We start from the raw sequence: 15,645 nt of genomic DNA, 5'->3' as shown, positions 1-15,645 counted from the left end.
TTAAAGAAATACGTAAGTAAGTAAATGAACCTAATTACCTCCTCCCCAAAGAAGGAAGTACCGACAGCCGCTACAACATGGATGGATTTCAAAAACATTATGAAATAAGCTGGACAAAAAAGGACAAATACTGTATGATTTCACTTACATGAAATATCTAGAGTAGGCAGATTCATAGAGATAAAGTAGGTAAGTGTTTGCCCCCAGGGACTGGTGGGAGGGGCAGTTTGGAGGGTTATTGCTAAATGGGTACAGAGTTTGAGGTGATGAAAAAATTTTGGAAATACTGGTGATGTTTGTACAACATTGTGAATGTGATTAATGTCACGGAACTGTACACTTAAAACTGGTTGAAGTGGTAAACTTTATGTTACTTATATTTTACTGCAATAAAAAGAAATCTCAGCTTTCCTTTCCAACCACTATAATAAAATAAAGAGCTGTGGATCTGCCAGATTCTGTTACAGGATCCTTGGGTCTTAGGTCCCCTTTGAATAAGGTCTATTAGGAGCTCCCCGCTGTTGAGAACATAATCTGTTTAACCTCCTATTTCCCTGCCCCAGCTGCTGGGGACTGGTGAGAAAAGGATTTGGGCTTTCTCTGACTGGCCCCAGGGAGAGTGAAGCCCAGCCGAGAGGGCAGCCTCTGCCCAGCAGACCTTCCAGCCAGTCTCAATCTGCAGATGTGCCCCGGGGCACCTCCCATCCTGGAAAGGGAGTTCTGGCTGATTGTCCTGAAATGACAGCCACTGAAAGGATTCTCCTTTCATTGTTAGAAATTCTCCCAACAACGTTCAGACTGTGTCCTTTTCAGGCCCTGCAGAATTCCTAACGAAGAAATGAGGAAGCATGGAAGAAACAGCCAGGTTCACCGCAGCCTTGAGGATACCCCTATGGGGACTCTGCAGGCCTGGCATGGTTAGGTTTACTAATCCCTCCGGGGAGGAGGGCAGGGACCAGGAAGGAGGATGGGGGGTGGGGGTGGGGTGGGGGGGTGGGGGGGTGGGTGGAAATCGTTACTGGCCAGCAAGGCTGGTGGTAGGGTTGATGGTGGTTCTCAAACACAACCACACGATTCAGAGCGTGTGCTTAATAATCTTCAATCAACTCCGGTTTATTTGCATGCCAAATCGATTTTACATGCGAAAGGCATCCCCCATTTAAATTAAATGCTCTATCAAAGACCTCCATGCTTCCCAAAGCCTCATGCACTTACTCTGGGCTCTTTGGAAAAAACACTGAGCTCTAGCTCAGGTCTCCTATGAAGTCACTTACAGATATTTCATTTAATTTTAATTTTTGTTGTTAATATATCAAGGACGTCTGTAGATTTATTACGTGCCAGGCATGTCCCAAGCTTTTTACAAGCCTCACTCCCCTGATTCCTCCTAATGATCCTGAGAGGTCGGTTCCGTTATTCCCCTCATTGTGCAGATGAGAAAACCAAGGCCCAGGCCACACTAACGAGGATGGCACAGCCTGCAGGGAACTTCCTAAGGGGGCTGGTAAGACACCAAACAACCCACTCTTTATGAGGCTTAGCACCCCATTTCCTCCGGCTGATTATGTTTTCGTAAGGCCCAGGCGAGTCCAGTAAAGGACGGGGCACGAACAGGCCTGCGTGCCTGGCTGTGTCTTTGCTTTCCCCTCCTCTCCCTGGCTTCCAGGGAAACTGAGGGAAAGAGGGAGGGGCTAGTGTTTCCACCTGCCTTAGGGGGCTTTTATCAGGAATAGAGCCCAGTGAGGAGATGAGAGTTTTTGGAATAACCATGATGTTGGTACCATAAACTTGCATGTCGAGTCATTTTTCAGAGCAGCGCTGAAATTCCTGGTCAGATCGCATTTGAGAGCCATTTCAAGAGGTGACTACAATGCCATTGTTTAGATCTGAATCGGGGCTGTGGATTGTACCCAGGCTGGCTTCCTGGTTTGGATGTTGTGCTTCAGTGACACAAGATGTTATCATGAGGGAAGTGGGGTGAAGGTCTACGGGCCCTCTCTGCACTATTTTTGCAACTTCCTGCGTATCTATAATTATTTCAAAATAAAAAGGTTTTTTTTTTCTTTTTCTTTATTGCTATTGTTTAAGAAGCCAGGGTGCTGTAGCTGCTCCTTCGGCCACGCTGTGTGTTTCTCTGTGCTGGGAGCTCAGGTCCGGCCAACCTCGTGATGGTCTATGGTCAGTTTCAAGGCTGTGCTCACTTCTTTCGGAGGCCGACCCCCTTCTTGGCACCAGTCCCCCTTTTTCCTAGACTGGCAGGTGGGGGGGGTTCTCCTTTCTGCGCAGGAGCTGGGACATTGTAAACAGCTTCCTTGGGTGCCACCAGGAGCCTGCTGCACTTCCCCATAAATCCTGGGCACGTTCAGCCCTGGGACTCCCCTCCCCTCCCCGCACAAAGCCTGCTGCACCTCCCACCTCGGGGTTCTTGTGAATCTGCCTTTAGAGCCCCGTTGGGCACCTTACGTATACTTACATATTCAATTCCTGCAACCCCAAGGAAGGAGTCTGACTGGGGAAGTGTGGGTGTCTGGGGAGGGGGTTCGTGGACACCCCAGGAGGAGGGAACTGCAGGAGCAAAGGTTTGGAGGTGGGACCGTGGGGGCTGGTGCGAGTAACAGACCATCTACACACAAGCACAGACAAGGCTTTGGGGGTCAATGAGGTCGGACCGACACGTGCAAGGTCGGTTGTAGTAAGCATTTCGAGACCCAGTCATGAGCCTCATGGTAAATATGGAATTGAATTTCTTGGGCAGCAGTAAAACCACCTTCCGTCCCCCATGCTCCAAATGCAAGGGGCTGTCATCTTCCGCAGGTTCTGAGAAGCCTGTGAAATATCTTCTCCTATTTCTGTGTCCAGCCTGCAGGAGTTGTATCTATAACCCTTGCCTTATAGACTTTAACTATTCAAGACTCTGGATCCTAATTTATTTTTCTCCCTCAAGCCTGGCATTCGGAGTTGGGCCTCTTTGGGGTCAGCAAAATACAATGGGACATCACCACACCAATCATGAAATCCCTAAACCTGCAGTGCAGAGGTTCCAAGTGGCTTCAATGTGGCTCGAGGCACAGAGAGGTCAAGTAAGTAGTCTGGGGTCACACAGCAAGAGTCAGGATTTGAACCCAGGCTGTAACTTTCATGCTGAACGGCCTCCCATGTGGGTAAGCAAATGTATCTGAGGCTGGTGAGCATAAGAGTAGCCTTGACCCTGGAATATAGGCAATTTGAAGAACCCAGCCAGGAAGAACACCCTGATTTCTCCATGGTTAAGGTCACCTTTGCCAGTGATGTTCTTCAAGGAACAGCTTCATCTTGCTTGATGACTGTGAAGCCTATCACATTAAGGGTGGTGAGAAGCCCCTTTGCTTGGGGCTCAGATTTGCGATAGACTTTAGACCCTTAGACTTGTTTTCACAGGAGCAGCCTGGGATTGTGGCTGTTCTATAAAAGAAATACCCATAAGGGGGGGGGGGGTGTTGTTTTCCCCTTCAGCCCCTCCAGTGCCCCAGTGTCCTTCCAAAGCAGTGTATGAATTCCTAGCTGCTCTGAGCAGCCAGCTTGGAGGGGAAGCTCCCCTGGTCCCTCCTGGAGGAGCCCAACTCGAAGCAGCTCTCGGAGGGCTGGAAGTGGGGCCCACGAGCCCTCTGCACCTGGCTCTGCCTTTGGCCGCATCCTGGGAGACTTTCCAACCACACCCAAGTTACCGATGACTCAAGGCTGCATTCAGCCTGGTTAGGGGCACGTGCCTGGGCCAGGGGCTGTTTCTGCCATGGGCTCCTGGCAAGCTGGGACAATTTAAGAAAGAAGCCTGAGGACGTGTGTGCCTCTGGCTCAGATCTGTGTGTTTCTGGCCTCACTCCCCTCCCTTTCAGATGTGTGTCCTGCCTCACCGGCTCGCCTCAGGCTGGCGTCCACCACAGGGAGATTGCCAGAAGCTCTTATCTCGCTCCCTCCTGTTGCACCCACCTGGCTCCGGCCCACCCCTGAACTGGGATGGGGAAATGATGTCAGGGGTCAGTCCCCTACTGACGCAGAGCAGTGCCCATCCCCGCCCTGCTAGCTGTGTTCTTTGTCTGTCTTAACTTCCCACGATTCCTGCCATAAATGACTGCTGAGGGCTCAGCTCCAAGAGAGCTGACTGGAGTGGGTGGTCTGCAGGCCATCACACGGAGGCTGGTGAGGCACACTCTGCACTCAAAGTCACCAAAAGTGCGTGCGTGTGTGTGTGTGTGTGTGTGTGTAGAGGAGGTGGAAGGGTGGAGGGTAACAGAATCAGTAGAGAGACTATTCTCGTGGAATAGTCCCTCTCGTTCTCCCAAACATGCACCTTCAGGACTTTTACAGAGAAGAAGCCCAGGTTGCTTCCCACACAGGGTGCACAGGGAGTAGCTAAGAGACGGAACAAGCTGTCAGGCTCAGTCATGTGGCGGAAGGTAAACACCGGACTCAGAGTTCAGGGCGAGCTGGCCCAGGTCGCCGTGTCTCCCACTGCTGAGTTCGGTTACCGAAGGGTCAGGGCCGTCCTGGCTGGCTCTGACCTTGTATCTCACTACCTTGTGCTGGAACTATGCTGAGATCTTCACCAGGTCCCCTCCCTGACCCTTTCTTTCCCACCTCCGTGCCTTTGCTCATGCTGTTCCCTCCGCTAGATGTCCTTCCTGTTGTCTCTGACGTTCCCTCCCTATCTGTGCCGCAGGCCACCTTCTGCTCACATCCCCTGATCTCACATTGCTCAGGGAATGAGCAGATCTAAATGGCAAATGGACAAGGGGACCAATCAGACACCACTCACCTGGAAAGCCATGATGGACACTGCGAACTGTCTACTATGTGTCTGGGGAGGTGAACCCAGCTAAAAACTTCAGTCCCCAGTTTCCCTGCAGCCAGGGAAGCTGCGTGTTCCAGTTCTGACCAATAAGATGGAGACACAAGTTTGGGTGGGGCTTTTGGGGAGACTGTTTAAGTGGGAACAGACTCACGGTGCTCCACCCTGACGATCAAAGTCACGTGCCAGGGATGGCGGAGAGGTGCTGAAGGAGCCGGGCCCCCGGGACCTCCATGAGGCAGCCCTGCCCACCCTGGACTCATTTTGTGGGACAGGTCCAAGTTTTATGAGGTCTGAGGCTTTTGTAATGTAGGAGACCTTCTTTGAGAAAAAGAATATAAAATATGAAGTAAGATGGCGGAAACCTGGGAGGGGTCTGGAAGTGTAACTGGACCTCCACAGGCCTCCTGTCTCTGCACTTGGACATGCAAAAGGGGACCCTTCATTGCTAAGCCCGGTGCTCAGGGTCCTGTTACTTGTGGCTGAACGTGATGGCTGACCCACACCGCCGCGAGCTGTCAGGTGTGTCCACGTAGGGTCGGCTGGCCCGTCAGCTTAGAACCAGGTCCTAAGCGTGGCCGCAGGTGAGCAGCACCTGCGAAGCACTTACAGCCCTGTTGTGGGTGGAATTGTGTCCCCCTAAAATTCATATGTTGAAGTTCCAACCCCCAGTGCCTCAACAATGTGACCTGTTTGGAGTTAGAGTCTTCAGAAAGGTAATCAAGTTAAAATGAGGTCATTAGGGTGTGTCCAAATTCAGTATAACTGGGGTCCCTCTAAAAGGGGAAAATCTGGATTCAGAGATTGCCACGGAGGGGAGAGAGTGTGAAGAGAGAGGGAGAAGGTAATGGTCTACAGGCCAAGGAGAGAGGCTTCAGGAAGAACCAACACTGCCTACACCTTGATCTTGGACTTCCAGCCTCCAGAACTAGGAGAAAATAACTTGCTGTTGTTTAAGACAGCCAGTCGGTGGCACTGTGTTAGCAAGCCCTGGCAGACCAGTGCCGCCCTGAGACCCAGGCCCCACCCGCAGAGTCTGACCAAAGGGTCCGGAGCAAGCTCAGATCTGGGAATGTTTTAAAAGCCCCCAAGGAATCTCATGTGCAACCAAAGTGGAGGACCGCTGCTTTAGAGGGTTTAAGAAAGATTCAGAGGGTAGATGAAGTTCCAGTGGGCCTTGAAGGATGAACAGGAGTTCAGTGGACAAAGAAGCAGGGGAAGGTGCGCAGGTCGGGTAACCAGCCCAAGTGTGAGGGATTCAGAGTGCAAGACTGGGTCCGAGGGCACCAGAGGGGAGAACAGAGGTGAGGGCAGAAAGGCAGTCTGTGTGGGGTTTGTAGGGTCCCACAGGGCACGTGGGGAGAGTTTCCTAGGCTGCAGGGGGGCAGCAAGTTCTGCAGGCAGAGGCCTGCTTCGTCAGAGCTGCTCTTAGAAAGACAAAGCTCACTGCTTTCTCCCCGGAGTCTGAGTTACCAGGTGCGTACCTCGTCCGCTCCAGTGTAGCCCTGAACTTCAACGGGTCTGGTCCTGAGCTTCGTGACAGTGCCATCCACGAGCTGGGCGCCCAGGAAGGTGACCCCAGTCAATAATCACGAGCTGGAATCAGCTGCCTTCCCTCGAAATGAACCCAGTGGACTTTCTTCTGTTTTCCTCTCACTGAATGCCCTTCCCCCTTACCCTGAGGGCAAACTCCTACAGTACCCTCAACACCCAGCTCCTGTCACCTCCTCTGAACAGCCTACCTGTCTTCCCTTGGAGGCTGCCACAATCACATCACCCACTCTGGTACTTTCCATGCTGCGTTGCCATGATCTGTTTACCTGCCCCTTCCCACCGGTCTGTGAATCCCTCGAGAGTAACTCTTCTCATTCATTCAAAAATGTTTATTGAGCAACTACTGCCTGCTAGACACTGTATCCTGTAGAAGTGAGCATAATTGATGCCCTTAGATATTGACTGAATTGATGGAGCAGGAAAAAAAAAAAAGACCTGGGAGGGAGTTGAAACTACAGGAACAATTTTGCATCACGTCGGTTTGCAAATACGTGTTGATTTGGAATGGCGGGGGGCGTTTGTGTTGTGTTCAGTTAACCACTTAAAACTCTCTAGGCTATTTCCCCATTTATAAAGTAAGACTAAGAATCAGCTACATATGCAGATCTCTTCCAGGAAAGTTCACTAAATTAACTATATTCTACCTGCATTTAAACTCCTTCCCTGGGGCAAGTGGAGCCTGGCATTTGACTGATGTTTTATCAGGTTGTGTCTCGGGCGCTGGGACGAGCTGGCTGGCTCCTTCTGCCTCGAGGTTTCTGGCACTGGCAGAATGTGGACCAGTGGAATTGCAGGTCACCCCTGCCCCTGTTTTAGCTGATCATTCCAACCTTCCCCATAGATTCCTTTACTCTTTTCCACAGCTTAGTGGGTTACAGTTCAGTTTCCCCCCCTGCAGCCTTGGTCATTCTCTGCTGCAGCAGCCAGCGTGTTAAAGGGATAGAAAGAAGCAAGAAAAATCAGAAGTCTGGTGGGCTGAGGCCAAGAGAGGCAGACGAGATCTTAGCATCCTGAGCAAGGACTCTGTTCTTAAGGTTGCATCCTATTAGCGTCCCCTAGGACTTGATTCCTTGAGCTGGCTTCTGCTCAGGCGCTGGAGACCCAGGGAAGCAGATTACAGTCCGCTTGGCAGAGGGGCTAACTTCGGAGAGAAACGCTTGGCTTCCTTCTGAAAGAAACCCAGGTGTTCTCAGGGGAACCCTGCCATTCAAGAAATGAAAAATGCCTCCTTGGCAGAAAGCCTGTTGCAAAAGGGAATGGTGGCTTTAGCAGAAGAATCACCATCAATAGATATTTCTTTGAACCCAGACCATGGGTTACAGCCACAAGCTTTCATTAAAGATCATTTTGACCCCGATATCTGGCATTTGCTTACTCGGGCCAGCCCAGAGCCTTCAGGCTGCTGGACACTGAGGCAGCCCAAGCTGCCCACTGTCCATCTTGCCCCAAGGTGGAGAGATAGCAGCATTTAGACACCTGTTAGATGCAGTTCTAAATATTTCCACCTCTTGAAGCAGAGAAGTGCCATCACCTGCTTCAGGTCTTGATTGCCGTAAAAGTTATGCATGAAAGACTCGAGTGGGCTATTTGGTGGCACTATATGCTTTTGTTTGTTACACATTGGGAAGCAAGAACACACAACGCTGGGGGAGAGAGGGAGCGGGGAGGGTGGGGAGAGTGGGCCCAGGCCTTGGAAAATGGAAATTTAGGTGTTCCAGCCTGGCCGAGTGCAGCCAGTGGGGACCACAGCTTGGAGGGCAAGGGGGCCATTGTAAGCCCTGCTCCTTAGAACCACCTGGACCCTTAGCTGACCATGCAGATCACTGTGTGGAAACCCCAGTGCCTTCAAGGGCTGTTTCCTGGAGGAATAAGATGGAGAACTTAGCATCTTGTTCTTGGCATCTTGAAGATGGCAAACTGAGAAGAAGCTCTGACCTTCCCCACTCCTTCTGGTGGCCAGGCGGGAGCAGACTATGAGCAGTCTTGGAGACTCAGAACGTTAGTTCAGTCTCTGAATGCTTGCTGTGGGCCTGCCTAGAACTAGGCCAGGGCAGGGCCACCCACAGGCGGTGACCGTGCAGTTGGAGAGCCAGGCCGGCCGAACCTCAGCAGGTGCAGCAGACGAGCAATGCCGGCGGCACCCCTTCCCTCCCTCTCCTCTCCTCTTCCCGTCAAATCTGCCACCAGGTCAGTCACCTTCTAAAGCACAGTTTGAGCGCACCTGTCCCTCACCCAGAGCCTCTCCTGCTTTGGGATTTGGCCGTGGCATCTTCTCTGCCTGGAAACCCACCAACACCCTCCGCCCAACTCCCAAGTCAAGGCCATATTCAAACCCCGCTTTGCCCCAACTCCCAAATGCAGCTGTGCCCTCCTCTCCTCCCCTCCCTGTCCCTTCCCCTCCCGCTCCTATTCTCCCCTCCCCTCCATGGCCCTGGCATCTCCCACATTGACTAATTATCCCAAGCTGCTTTACACAATAGTATTCCAGACACCTCTGTCCCATTTAATACCGAGCCCCCAAGGGGCGGTGGCCATATAGTGAGCCCCTGGTTCTCAATCTGACTGCATGTTGGAACCCCCTGGGGGGCTTTAAAAGAACACTGATGCGTGGGGTCCCACGCCCAGAGATTCTGACATAATTGGTCTGGGTGCAGCCAAGATAGGGGAGTATTAAGAGCTCAACAGGTGATTCTAAGTGCAGCAATGTTCTGAGAACATCTTTTTATCCTTAGTGTCATTCTGCACCCCAGGTATTTATGGAACTTGAGGGTGGAAGCAGCGAACAAGGCTACAGACCAGCACTGACCAATGGAAACCTATGAGCCACATTCGTAATTTCCAATTTTCAGTCACCCCATGTAAAAAAGTAAAAAGAAACAGTGAAATTAATGCTTTTCTCTTTTATCTAATCCCTGTATGCAATAGTATCATTTCAATATATAATCAATGCAAAAATGATTAATGAGGTATTGTACACCCCCCCTTTTTTTTCACACTAGCTGGTGTGTATTTTACACCTACCGTACATCTCAGTTTGGACGAACCACATTTCAAGGGCTCCATAGCCACATGCAGCTGGTGGCTGCCGTGTTGGGTAGGGCAGTTAAAGACCATAGATCAATTGGATCATGATGTTCCTGTGCTGAGCTGGTCTGGAGAGCACATGCAAGCTGTCCTGGCAGAAGCAAAAGGTGGCTTCTGCAGCTGCGGTGAGAGAGATCTAACACTCAGCCCCGAACACCCCCTCCCTCCCCTTCTAGTTAAATCACAGCATCTTCTTATCTTGCCTCACTCTCCGCTTTCCCCACCCCCCACCCCCATCTGGGTCCCACTTCCAAGACAAATTTCCTCCCATCCTCAGCCTCCTGTGGGCCAGCTTTCCAGCACCCAGCTGTGGACCTGCTGGGTTTCCTGTCCTGGTAGCTCTTTGGAGAGCGGGCTGCCAGTCCCCGCAGGAGGGAGGCGTGGGAGGGTCGGGGCACCCGGCCCGGGGATCCGGGAGATCCGGGGGTCTTTGGAGTGTGTTCTGTCTCTCTCTTGCTCTCCCTCGGGGTCAAATGCTTAGCCACTGGCCACCCGCTCCCCGAGAGGCCCTAAGGCCCTCCCCGGCCCTTAGGAAGCCCCATAAAGCTGAGTACATCTCCAGGTGAGAGTCACCTGGCTATCTGCCGACCTCCCCAGGGTAATCCATGGTGAGGACATTTTGATGTCAAAATGTGCAGCGCTAGCAAGAAAAGGGCTATTATTAGGACCCCACCCCCACCCCAGTTACCAGCCACATGACTCGGCCCTTTGATGTCACAGCAGAGGCTTCGGCCCAGTTCTCTGCGACGACTAATATGGTATTTCTGAAAATGCTTTCCCACTGGCACGTATTATCATTGTGTTCTCAGTGATTATCTTTTATTTCCAAAGGCAATTAATCTTCTTTGCCGTCCTTTTTTTTTTTCCCTCCTTGCATGTGGCTAGTTCCCTGTCTTTGTTGCTGTTTCAAATCTGTGAATCGTTTGGAAGCATGTGGTAAATTGGCTTTTATGCTCTAAGTTTTTGCTGAAAGCTGAGACAGCAGGGATGGCTGATGAGAAATAAATTTTTTTTTTAAAGTGCTGTAATTCTTAGGCATGTAGCAAGAGGTTTCACATGAAAACTTGGAGAGATTAATTGTAGATGACCCAATTTCACAGCACTATAAAGTGCTTTGACATGACTGGTTCTGCAGCTCAATCATCAAAGATTTATTGAATGGCAACTCTGCCTGGGGCACGGGATAGGTTCCTGGGAGGTGCTGTAGGGACAGACAACACAGCCCCTGTTGAGTGGAGGAAATATGTTGAGTGCAGGTAGATGGGGAGGGTAAATGCGACAAGGTCGTATATGTTAAGTGGAAGTTCAGAAAAGCAACGCAACAGACCTACTGTGGGTGCCCACAAGAGGAGGGTGATGGGTAAAGATCCCGGAGGAGGTGGGTGCTTGGGCTGAATATAAAGGACAGGCTTGTTACAAGCACAGCCGCCAGGAAGCCATCCAGTAACTCTGGCAGGAGGTTCTGTACAAGTCCAGAGGGGAGGGTCAGGCTTTACAATGCCCGTGGGTTGGAAGCTGTACCATCTCATGGCAAAATGGTGATTCAAAGAGTCAAAGCCATCAGGTTCTCCTTCCAGCTCTGCTGCTGACATCCTCTGCTGGCTTTGGTCTGTCCCATAACCACTTCAGGCCCCCTCCTGGGACTGACAGTCCTTGTCACTGTCTTTCCCTTGACCAGCTATTCAAGAAAGATCAGAGATTGATCATCCATCCACCCATCCATCATCCATCCATCCATCCATCCCTCTGGTAAATCAGCCGTGCACTTGTTCATTCACCCAAGTCCTTGTTTTCTAAGGACCTACTCTGTGACAGACACTGTACTGAGTGCTGAGAAATGCAGAGGGGAAAAAAGCTTGGTTCTTGCCATCAAGACAAGTTGAGGACGGCAATGACATGTACAAGTATTCATACTCACATGACAGAGCTACTGCCATAAGACACGTTAAGTAAAGACTGCCGGGTTGCAGGGAGACGAGGCCCCTGAGCGGGTAGCAGCAGTGTGGGCTCAGCTCTGCCTGAGCCCAGACTCGTGGGATTACGATGATCTGTGTGTCTTTTTTGTCACACTTGAGCACGGGCACTGTGTTTTCAGTACCACCCTTAGACCTAGGCAAGAGAGATCCCTGTTCTGGGGCCCTTATTTCAGGGCCCTGCTCTGACCTTCCTTCAGTGGAGCCCCTCTCCATCGGGTGAGGCATCTGTGGGGTCAAGGTGACAGGTCACCTGGAGCCTATGCCTCCTCCTTCTCTTTTAGTTCACACCAGAGATAGCCAGGCCCGAATGGACCTGAGGAGTCCTCTTTCCTGCGTGGACCCTCCCAAGAGTGGGTTGTGTCACCGATGTGGGCATCCCTGAGCCTAAGCCATAGTCCAAGGGCAGCATCTATAGGGTGTGGATGGAACCCGGAAGTGCAGACAGGGCTGACCGCTTGTGTGCATGCAAGGCTCCTCACCGTGTGGGACTGAATCGGATGAGGGACCAAGCAGGCAGGCTACAGGCCAGGGACAGGAGTCTGCTCTCCCCAGGCCACCCCTTCTAACACAGAGCCCCAGGGTGTCCAAGAACTCTACATCCAAGAACTATACATTGGAACACAGACCTCCGGTTGTTATGAAGGTATATTTGTCAAGGGAGGAGGAGAGGACGTATTTTAATGGACAATTTTTGCAAAAATAACCTTTAAATATTTAGACCTGTGGTACGTGGGTGTCCTTTAGTGCTCTGGCCTGGGTCCTGGAAATGTTAGGGACAGGACCCTTCGCCCTGTTTGTGGCTGAATCATAAATTCCTGAGCACCTATGATAATTAAATATAGTACATCATTCTGGACTGGATTCTGAACTAGAGTAAAAAGTGCTGTAAGAGGCATAGTTGGAACAATGGACAAAATTGGAATGTATACCGTGGACTGGGTAAAAGTATCAGTGTTAATCTTCTGAGTTTGAGAACAGTGCTGGGGTTGCCTCGGAGAATCTCCTTGTCCTTAGAAAACACAAGTGGAAGTACATGGAGCAGAGGCGACCTTTCTCAAATGGTTCAGAGAAAACAAAAACACAGGGAGAATACAAATGTGGCAAAACGTTACAACCTGATGAATGGGGGTAAGGAGTATGCAAACGTCCTCTGTATTACTCTTGTGACTTTTTTTTCAGCCATAAGCTTGAAATTATTTCAAAATTAAAAACAAAACCACACGGCGCCTTGGGCAGAGGAGGGATTTAGTAAGTGTTGGCTGGGGTGACCTTGCAGCTGGTCCCCGAGGAGGGCTCGGGTTTCAACAGTCAGAAACTGGGAGAGAAAAGAGCGTTAACAACAATGGCCAGCAAACACTGATCGTGCCTGCGCCGCGCCAGGGCTCGGCCTCATTAACCCATTGCATCCTCCCAACAGCCCTGTGCTGTCCTAGTCGCCCCATTGTACAGATGGGAAAACTGGAGCCCAGAGAAGTGACATCAATTGCCCAGGATCTGCAGCAGTTAGCAGGAACCCAGGCATCTGGCTCCAGAGCTGCACCCTGCGCCCTTTGGCTTTGCTGCCTCATAACATTAGCTGACATAGAATGAGTGCTCAGTAAGAGAAGCACTCATATTTAGACCTTTCACACGTGTCGATTCCTGTAATCCTCATAAAACTCCCAGGAAATTCTTCTTCTTCCCATTTTACAGATGAGGAAAATGCAGCCCAGAGAGGGTAAGAACCCAGGTAGCTGGAGCCCAGAGCCTGTCCTCTTGAGCGGCACCTATGCTGGGTGAGTGTTTCCAGTAGACCCATTCGAATCAAAGCCCAGCAAGGGGAAGGCAGATGTGTGTTTAGAGGGCTCCGGGAAGTGGGCCTGCCTGGATGGGAGGGCATCGGGAGTAACAGGAGGCAATGGAAGAGCCTGGGCTGGGTGATGGGATGGGAGCTGGCTCTCCAGCTGGAGGACCACAGCCCAGGGGTGGTTGTGGAGATGTTGGTTAGTCTGGAGGGGGTTCCCAGCGACTTTCTCCCGGGGCAAGCGTCGGCCACATCCTGTTTGGCATCTGGAATGGGACTCCCATGGCAGGGGTGTATCTGAGGTTGGGTGAGGTGTGGCTGGGAGAAGGAGGAAGGGCAGGGATGTGACACTGCAGGACCAGGTCCGGGTCCAAGAGGAGTATCTTCCCTCCAGGTGGATACGGCTTGCTTTCCCGCTGTGTCTCCTGTAAAATGGTCTCAAGGCCCTCACCGTGCTGGCCCCTCTGCATTGAGTACGCTCGTGTGGGTCTCCCAGGGCTGGCATACGAAGTAGCAGAACCAGGGCCAGTGTGTTGACTCTTCAGGGAGACAGAAGAGGACTGGGAAGGAGTGAGGTCCCTGTCACTAAAGGCATTCAAGCACAGCTTGGACAAGTGCCTGGGAGATGTCCCGAGGAGTCATGTAGAAGTGGCAGAACTCGATGGCCTGACTCCTCTGGCTCTAAGATCGGCTGCTTTCTCTGCTGGTACTGAGAAGACCCACTGGGACAGACTGGACAGCCTCGAAAGTCAGGCTAAGCTGTTTGAGGTCTACCCTGAAGCTCTGGAGGGTCACTGGGAATGTCTAAGCAGGGGGGCCAAGATCAGAGCAAGGACGGCAGGGTGAGGAGGAGGACAAGGGGTGGGGCAGTGGTCTAGGGGACTTAACAGGACACTTAGTGGGACATGACAGTGGGATAGGCACGGAGGGTTAAATGCGAGAGCCATTCAGAGGTGATGATCTGCCAACTAATGAGCAGAGGGAGGGAGCCAGCAAGTGCTTTTCAGCACAGCTCTGAGGTTCAAGGCTGGGAGGACGTGACACCCTAGGACTTGGTTAGTCCCTCCCCTCTGTGCATGGGCTTCTGTCTCCAAATTCACCTTCATGATGAGACCTGACCTGCTGTGTTCATCATGTCCCCCAAGAAGCAGATGCCAAGATGGGGGTGATTAGCTGGGTAAGAGATTTATCAGGAGCAGCTCCAATGAGAAAAAGTGAGGTGAGTGGAGCAGGGAGAGGCTGGGAGAGGCATCAGACCTCACTGTGGCTCTGAGCCTGGTCGGGGAGAGAGGGAAGGAGGGCAGGCTGGACGGGGTGGGGTGGGGTGGGGGGTGTCCTAATCAGCCATGCAGCTCTAGGGAAGCTCAGCGAGGCCGTGGGGGCGTCTTTGGCTAAAGGTGCCTTTGGAGGAGCCCTGTGTCTCCCAGGAAGGGGCTGCCCTGTGAGTAGCCCATGGGCAGCTGTCCTGAGGCAGGTGGAGTTCAGAGCCCAGTTCTGACACACGGATTTTCACAGTGTGATGTCTGCCTGTCCTACTTAATACGCAACCTGTTCTCTCCTCCCTGTCATCCCCTCGACCCCCAGTGCCCCACACCCTGGCTCTACTTCGTTCCCCCGAAGCATTTATCATCTTTTAACACACTATATAAGGCACTTATTATGTTGTTTATTTTATGTCTCCCCAACCCCCACCCTTCAGCTAAATGCAAACTCAATTAAAGCAGGGATGTTGATCCATTTTGTTCAGTGATGTATCCCCAAAACCCATTAGCAGTGCTTGCCACATAGTAGGGACTTGATACATATCGGTTAAATTAAATTGAATTAACAAAGCTGAGGAATCAGGAAAAGGGGCTAGGTTTCAGGAAGCCAAAGCGAAGAGTTCTGTGACTTTCTAGAGGATGTGGCTTAAAAAGCACCCCCTGCCCTTGACCCCATTCCTCTGCTAAGCCTGGCTCTGTGGGGCTTCCCAGGACCAAGATGCTGCGCATGTGGGTGGCCATGGCCACAGGGGTTTGGACTGCCTCTGCCTTACACAGAAAGACCCGAACTAGCACAAGCCTCAGAGCAAGGGCATCAGAGGAGAGTTTTACTGCTACCTGTGCTTGAAAGGAGTCACTTCTCATTTCAATCGGACCAGCAGGCATAGCATTTTGCAGCAAAAAACCACTTTTCCTTTGAAAATGAGTTTGCCCCCAGAGAGCCCATGGAGATCAGTACCTGTGCTCCCGGACGTGCTGCGTGACTCTGGAAGTGGTACCAAGATGGAGCTGTTCTTGGGGAAGGGAGCTGGAGCCTCCATCTCTCCGCCTGTACCAGCCGCGCGGGGCCGGGGCCCAGCGGATGTGGGTTTTCGCTCCCCCCTCCGGAACCCCGGGGCTCCCTTCCTGCTATCACTTCCACCCGTGTTGTTGCTGACCCGT

General features: G+C 51.7%; 1 long non-coding RNA gene across 1 annotated transcript in view; it reads right to left on the bottom strand.

Annotated features, from left to right (window-relative positions):
- The window catches only part of LOC105104050 (uncharacterized), a 28,936-nt gene extending 13,291 nt beyond the window's left edge, over positions 1 to 15,645 (bottom strand). The window contains exon 1 of the long non-coding RNA XR_010382001.1: positions 15,443 to 15,645. This is a non-coding gene — a long non-coding RNA (uncharacterized LOC105104050). The remainder of the gene's footprint in view (positions 1 to 15,442) is intronic.

This window comes from Camelus dromedarius, chromosome 8 (assembly GCF_036321535.1).
Source record: "Camelus dromedarius isolate mCamDro1 chromosome 8, mCamDro1.pat, whole genome shotgun sequence".
Taxonomy (NCBI): domain Eukaryota; kingdom Metazoa; phylum Chordata; class Mammalia; order Artiodactyla; family Camelidae; genus Camelus; species Camelus dromedarius.
Note: the sequence above shows the minus strand (reverse complement) of the source record. Positions and strands in the feature narration are given on the sequence as shown.